The sequence below is a fragment of the Eucyclogobius newberryi genome, unplaced genomic scaffold (genome assembly GCF_026437365.1).
Source record: "Eucyclogobius newberryi isolate DKJ021-1_F unplaced genomic scaffold, fEucNew1.0.hap1 SCAF_13, whole genome shotgun sequence".
In the NCBI taxonomy this organism is placed as follows: domain Eukaryota; kingdom Metazoa; phylum Chordata; class Actinopteri; order Gobiiformes; family Gobiidae; genus Eucyclogobius; species Eucyclogobius newberryi.
In genome coordinates this window covers 15,089,377-15,096,595 of record NW_027315757.1, presented here as the reverse complement: position 1 = coordinate 15,096,595, position 7,219 = coordinate 15,089,377, and the positions used below count along the sequence as shown (strand labels likewise).

The 7,219-nt window shown below is 41.1% G+C and overlaps 1 long non-coding RNA gene across 1 annotated transcript; it reads left to right on the top strand.

Moving 5' to 3' along the window:
• Positions 1–6,346: 6,346 nt before the first annotated feature.
• LOC140357624 (uncharacterized) lies at positions 6,347–7,173 on the top strand. The gene is made up of 3 exons (XR_011926655.1): positions 6,347–6,451; positions 6,541–6,708; positions 7,039–7,173. It is a non-coding gene; the product is annotated as an uncharacterized lncRNA (long non-coding RNA).
• Positions 7,174–7,219: the final 46 nt, after the last annotated feature.

Genomic DNA, 7,219 nt, shown 5'->3' with positions numbered 1-7,219 from the left:
ATGTGCTGTCGTGACACATATTCATGTGCAATTACTGTCGTGATCACATGCAATGGTATTTATGTATTTATTTATTTGTCTATGGGAGTTTTTATTTGTTTATAGGAGATCTTCTACTGAAAGTGTTTTTCAGACTTCCTATAAGTGATCTGTTCTTCTGTATCTACCTCTGTATCTACCTGCGTTGCACCAATGAAATTTCCCCATGTGGGACAATAAAGGAATATCTTATCTTATCTTATCTTATATTTAGTGACTTTTTGTTGCTCTATTTTGACATTTATTTTTTTTCACTTTTACTTTTTTTTCACTTTGAGTGACTATTTGTCCAATTTCTATCTCTTTTTCACCTTTTTTTTGTTGCATTTGATGATGTATTCTTGCATTTTTTTTCTCTTCCAGACAGCTAAATTATGCTTCTTTGGAAATTTGACAATTTTTTTTCTACCTTGCAAACCTTTTTATGCATACACTTTTTTATGCTGTCAGCCATGTTTTTGTTGTATTTCGTCACTTTTGGTCAAATTTTGTTGCGCTTTTTCATCACTTTTACTTGTCCCATTTCTATCCATTTAAAAAAAAAAAATCCCTTATAATCATCTTTTTTCACGTTTTTTTGTGGCTCTTTGTCACATTTTTAATGCTTTCAGCCATGTTTTAGTCGTATTTAGTCACTATTTGTTGCTCAATTTTGACGCTTTTACATGTTTTTCACTTTGAGTCACTTTTTGTCTCATTTCTATCCCTTTTTCACCTTTTTGTTCACTTTTAATACTGTTTTTTTCTCACATTTTGGTCAATTTTTGCCGTCTGGGTTCTATCTCCTCTAATCATCAAATCCGCTGTGTTTTGAACCAATGGAAACGAGGCGAGAGCTCGTTAGACTCGACTAATGTTTGCGTGTCACAGGGCAGTGGCTCAGTGTCAGTAGCTCGGTGTCACAGGGCAGTAGCTCGGTGTCACAGGGCAGTAGCTCAGTGTCAGTAGCTCGGTGTCACAGGGCAGTAGCTCGGTGTCACAGAGCAGAAGCTCAGTGACAGCCGCCGATCATATAAACATTGTTCGTTTTGCCATCGTTTTGCTGCCGCTGCCACGTGCCGCCATGTTTGTCGTTGCAGATCTTTGTGCCGCTAATTGGAAACATGAATAAACGATGAGCGCGGCAGCGAATGATTGAATTGGTTTAGAGGTTTCATAATGAGTAAAAGCCACCAGGCGATTACTGATGTCGGTTCAATTAAAAGTGACAGAAACAGAGGGAGGACGTCTCAGATGAGGCGGTGCTGAAGCTTGTGTGGAGTTTGCATGTTCTCTCTGTCTCCGGCTTGGTGCTCTGGTGATCTACAACATGCACAAGGACCGATCCGACCCTTCAGCCCGGTCCAGCTCAAGGTCCAGTGCGACCGGTTTAACCAGCAGCGGCTGGTCCATTAAGGGCGCTGGGGCGCCGCCCCCCCTGTCAATCTGGCAACTACGTAAATGTTTTTGTGTCTAAAAACAATATAATTTATTCGTAAATATCTTATATTCTTATTAGTGTAAATGTGTAAAATAATAATATATATATATATAAATAGATATAGATGTATACTTTGTTTGCGCGCCGCGTGCACTGCTGCGTGGCGCAGCCTGCGTCACTTTTCTACGTTCCCGTGGGGGGGTTTGAAAAGCGCCCCAGAGCCCCATAGAAAAGCAATGGGGATTTTTAGCCAATCAAATCACAATCAAAAGTGACTACGTCACTATGGTTTTCTCCGTAGGAAAATAGCGACTGTGGGGCGCTCCAGAAAGCGCCCTTTTAAACGTAGTATTTACGCCATGGAGCTACGCTTTTTACGCTAGAGTCACAGACATGTGCGCGCGCCTACGCGGAAGTGCCACACGCGCCGTGTTTCAGTGTTTACGTCTTAAAACTGCATCTACAGACGTCTGTGACAAAAGGTACGTCCAAAACGACTCAGAATGAGCTGCTCAACTGTTTGCTGGTTTTATTTGAGTTGAAAGTGGCTGATTTCGTATCAATCCGAGCCGAGACATGTGATCTGTCAAACTCCGTTACCAGGACAACAAACACAGCATTAAGTATTGCTTAACTTCTATTGATAAGAATACGCTTTTGTTATTAGAAAACCTATGAAAGAAAGCCATTAATGACAACTTTCCACACAGCAATAATGTCTGTGATAATTAAATATAAAAATGTAAAATGTTACACATGTAGGTCAGGGTAACTAATGCCACTTAGAAGCTGTTTTATGAAACACCAACAATTATTTGTGTTTTTATTTCCTCTTAATGTAGTAATGTCTCCTCTGCACTATAAGTGACAATAAAATATCAGATTGAAAATAGCAAATAAAAATCTCAGTGATATCATCACTGAGATTTATTTGGGTTTATTTGCTATTTTCAATCTGATATTTTATAAAAATAATAAAATGTAATTTTATGTCAAATGTATTTTCTCACAAATGGAATCTGCCTCTAAGTCATTGTATTATCATTAACAAAAGTGGAAATAAAGTGTGTTTACTAAATTAATTCAGTTGTAAATGTGTATTTAAAATAACTGTATGGGTCAATGTTAAAAAATTCTATTTTGGACATTTAAAAAAAAAAAAAAAACACGGTCATGTCAAATAGCGCCCCCTATAATTTGTGCCACCAACCGCCACTGGGTTTAACCCAGAGGATGGACTAAGATCTAAAACAGGCTCTAAACCAGGACTAGACCAGGACGAAACCAGATGTAAACCAGGACTAAACCAGGACTAGACCAGGACTAATCCAGGACTAAATCAGGACTAATCCAGGACTAAACCAGGACTAAATCAGGACTAAAACAAGACTAAACCAGGACTAAACCAGGACTAAACCAGGACTAATCCAGGACTAAACCAGGACTAATCCAGATCTAAATCAGGACTAAACCCTTTCTGTCATTTTGTTTTCATTCCCTGCTCAGGTCTGCGTTCAGCACGATCTTGCAACTATTTGAGTCGCAAACTACGCAATCATCAACTGTGAATTACTGAGCGTCGTTGGTATGATGGAACATTCCATTCCATGGCTCGAGCCACAAGAATAAAGTCTTTACTACACACATGTGGTACTTTTACACAAGAATGCAGACACTCGCAATGGCTTCAGCCATTGCACATTATCTAGTTTACTTCTGTACCAACTCTGTGTTGCAACAATGGAATTTCCCTGTTGTGGGACAAATAAAGACTTCTCTTCTCTTATGTTTTCTCAGCTCGATGCCAATGATTTGACCCTTCTCAAACACACTGAAATATGTTCCATGACCATGGGATTTGTCTTTCCACATGGTTGTTTCAGAAATTAGAATCAGTTGAGTTTAAATACTGAAAGATCATCATTTGCAGCAGTTCTCCAGTGGGAGGCGCCACTTACTCTATTTGCTCAGTTCAATCTTAGTCTCCACTTTGTCTTGAGAAGTTCTTGTTTATTTTTCATGTGTTCAAAGTGGAGCTTTTGTGCTGTTGTTTCATAAAAAGAAACTTTAACCTTGAACTGATGATGTTTGTGTTTTTGTTTCCAACTGGAGTTTGACCTCAGTTAAACAACAAATGACCACATTTAGAAGCCAACGTCAGATTCTCTGGAACAAAGAAACAAAGATGAAGACAATAAAACGTTGACGCTTCAGTGACTCAGAGACTGAATACCTGAAGGGAGCAGCTCACGGCTGTTGTGTTTTTGGGTGTGTCTTGGTTTTATTACATGTGAACTATTAATAAACAAAGGCAGATTCCAGAGTCAGGCTCAACCTCTGACACTTCCTCCTGAGATCTGCTCCATCACGTCCTGAGACTGGCTTTAAACTCATGTGACGCTTTCTTTTCTACACTTCTGTTGTTGCCACTCTTCATTGCACTGTATTGTTTTAGGCTGATGCTTTTGTATTGCCTTTTGATTTGAAAGCACTTTGGGCGTGTTAAATATGAATATAAAGGCTCATTGAGTGACACCACTGGGTTGCCGGTTCAATTCCTGTTGGAGCAATGTCTCCTATTGATAAAAAAGAATGACTCCTTCAAAGTAATAAACTAATAAAATGGAAACGAAAACGTGAAGTCCCAGGTCCAGTTTGCCTCAAGTCACATCAACACTTTTGTGCTATTGTGCTCCTAAAACAAGAGAGGAGCACAAGTCAAGTCTGTGTTGGCCCCTGTGTTGGCCCCTGTGTTGGCCCCTGTGGTGGCCCTTTTCCTCCTGACAGAGGAACATTCACATACTTTTGTTGTTTTGTTTCTTGCCTGAAATAAACAGCAGATGAACCTGCCTGAGCACCTGCAGGAATCATTAAGGATTTTATTTAAGTGACAGTCACAGGCTTTTGTTTCAACTGTTTGTTTTTCTCACGTAGTGCGCACGAAATCGAGCACAATGCGCTCGCCCACCTGCAAACACTCACTAACGCATTCCTCCACTCACGCACGCCCCGTGCATACTAATTAGTAGTAGGAAAATGGAACATTATTGTCGTAAACGGGCGAAGCACGTGCAAAAGTGGGCACTAAACGAGGCTCGTTTGTGCTAAGTGGCTCACAAATACGTTCCCCATCTCTTGCATGTTCCCTGCACATAAACAGGTAATGCAAAAACAGAACATTATTACTGTATAGAGGGCCAAAAACACAAAGTGGGGGACCCCACTCAAAATTAACGAAAGTACCCGTCAGTGACCAGGGACCCACACCATGAAAATGTATAGTTTATGATATTTGAAAAATGGGAAACAGTGTTTTTGCATCAGAATATTATTCTTTCTTTCTTCTTCTCGGGACCAACCCCAATATTTTTCACCCAGTGAACATTGACGAAAAGTCACACAAATTTGCAGAGCTCTAAAAAATCGTGGCTCTCTACATTCTGGCTATTTCCCTTCTTCTAAAATAAAAATAAAAAATAGATAGGAAATGAACAAAAATAAAATCAGATTGTAGAATCACGAAATTTGGCGCAGAGATTTGACAACAACCAAATGTCGGCCATATTGGTTTGACATTTGGCTCTGCCCCCTCTACTGCCCCCTCTAGGTCACTGCACACAATATCTCAAAATGGACAAACGCAAGAAAACTTTCGTTGTGGCTCTAGCGCCCTCTGGAAGTCAGAAACTCTGGACTTGATCGTCCCTTTTATGCCAATTATAACTATGAAAAACCGCAGATATAAACATCCGTGAAACCGTAAATCAGAGACATTTATTTCATGTACCTCGTGGGAAGACGATGTGTTGTTCTTCAGAAAAACCAAAGTGAAACTTGCTGTGCTAAATGTCAGGTCTTTATGCAACAAATCATTTCTAATCAATAATTGTATTTCTTCTTATAATCTTGATTTTATGTTTTTAACTGAAACATGGCTTGATGAAAACACTGGTATTCTAGTTCTTATAGAATCTGCTCCACCCAACTTCAAGTTTGCATCTGAAATACGTCAAAACAAAAAGGGTGGAGGTGTGTGTGCTATTTTTAGAGATTAAATAATTACCCGCTGCTTGTCTTTTGGGGTGTTTTCATCATTTGAGTATGTCTCCTTTAAAATGGAGCTAAAACAGTCTCCATCCATTCTCTCCATTGTTTTATACAAGCCTCTCCAGCACTGCCAACGTTTTATGAACATATATTTATGAGATAGATGTAATAGATCAAATCAAAGCAGTAAAAACAACACTGAACACTTGATATTTTTGGGACTCTTTAATGATTTCATTCACTTAATTATCAAATGATTAATTTAGACATGGTTTGTATTTTATGGAAATAAAAAATAATCTTATCCTTCTTTTCCTCTTTCTTTTCTCATTACGTTTACCAGTCATATGACCCACTGCCGTCACAATACTATGGTAGAACAATATGTCATAAAAATAGATGTGTAGCACTGTACTTTATAAGGCTGTGTTAAACAAGCATGAGAACAATCAAACTCAAAACCGTCCTTAAATATATGTTGTTGTTCTGACTCATTATCGTCATGGAATCTGAAGTCAAGTGATTACGTCAACAGGTTTAGTTGACGTGAAGGTGCAGGGCGTGACACGTAGTTATATTAACTGATGGAGAGCCTCAGCTCCACAGAAGGTTTTCAGAAGAGACTCAGGTGAAGCAGGAGAGACGATTCCCAAACCTCTGCAGCACACTCAAAACATGAAGAACACTCTGCTCCTTTCTCTGGCTTTAACCATCGCCCTGTCCATCAACTCAGGTGAGATTTGCTACAGTCCTGGTTTAGACCTGCTTTAGTCATGGTCTGGTCCTGGTTCAGTCCTAGTTTAGTGCTGGTTTAACCCGGCTTTGTTGCAGTTGCGGGCCTCAGCTGTATGACATGTTCTGATCCGAATGACTCAAACTGTGTGAGTACAATTTTGGCCCCGTGTCAAAATGGAGAGGTGCAATGTGTCTCTGCCACCATCCAAAGTATGTATACAATATTTAATCATTTATTTATATATTTCCTCTGATTCTGAACGCTCCTCTGATTCTGAACACTGTTCTTTCCATCACAGCCAAATCTGGCCCGAGCACCTCCACGACGAAAGTCAAAGGTTGTGCTGCGTCCAGCCTTTGTCCAGCCTCCATGACCCAGGACTTTTCTCTGAATGTTGGAAGTTCCCAAGTTTTGGCCAAAGCCGTTTGCTGCAGCAGCGACAACTGCAACACTGCAGACGCACCCGGTGAGTCAACCTGGTGTTCTATGTGCAGAAGGCCCCTGTGTTGGCCCCTGTGTTGAACCCTGTGTTAAACCCTGTGTTGGCCCCTGTGTTGGTCCCTGTGTTGACCCCTGTGTTGACCCCTGTGGTGGCCCCTGTGTTGGACCCTGTGTTCGTCCCTGTGTTCGTCCCTGTGTTGGCCCCTGTGTTGACCCCTGTGTTGAACCCTGTGTTGAACCCTGTGTTGGCCCCTGTGGTGGCCCCTGTGGTGGCCCCTGTGGTGGCCCCTGTGTTGACCCATGTGGTGGCCGTTGTGTTGGCCCCTGTCTGATCTCTGAACTTTTTTACTTTAAGCTCCGTCAACTCCGGGCACTGGGAGCCTACAATGCTTCAGCTGTGACCCTACGACCGGCACCTGCAGCACAGGTCTGACCTGCAACACCCTGGAGAACAACTGCTTCAGCTCCAGAGGTCAGTAACATCTGGACACCTGCAGGGACAGAGCTGTACACCTGCAGGGACAGAGCTGGACACC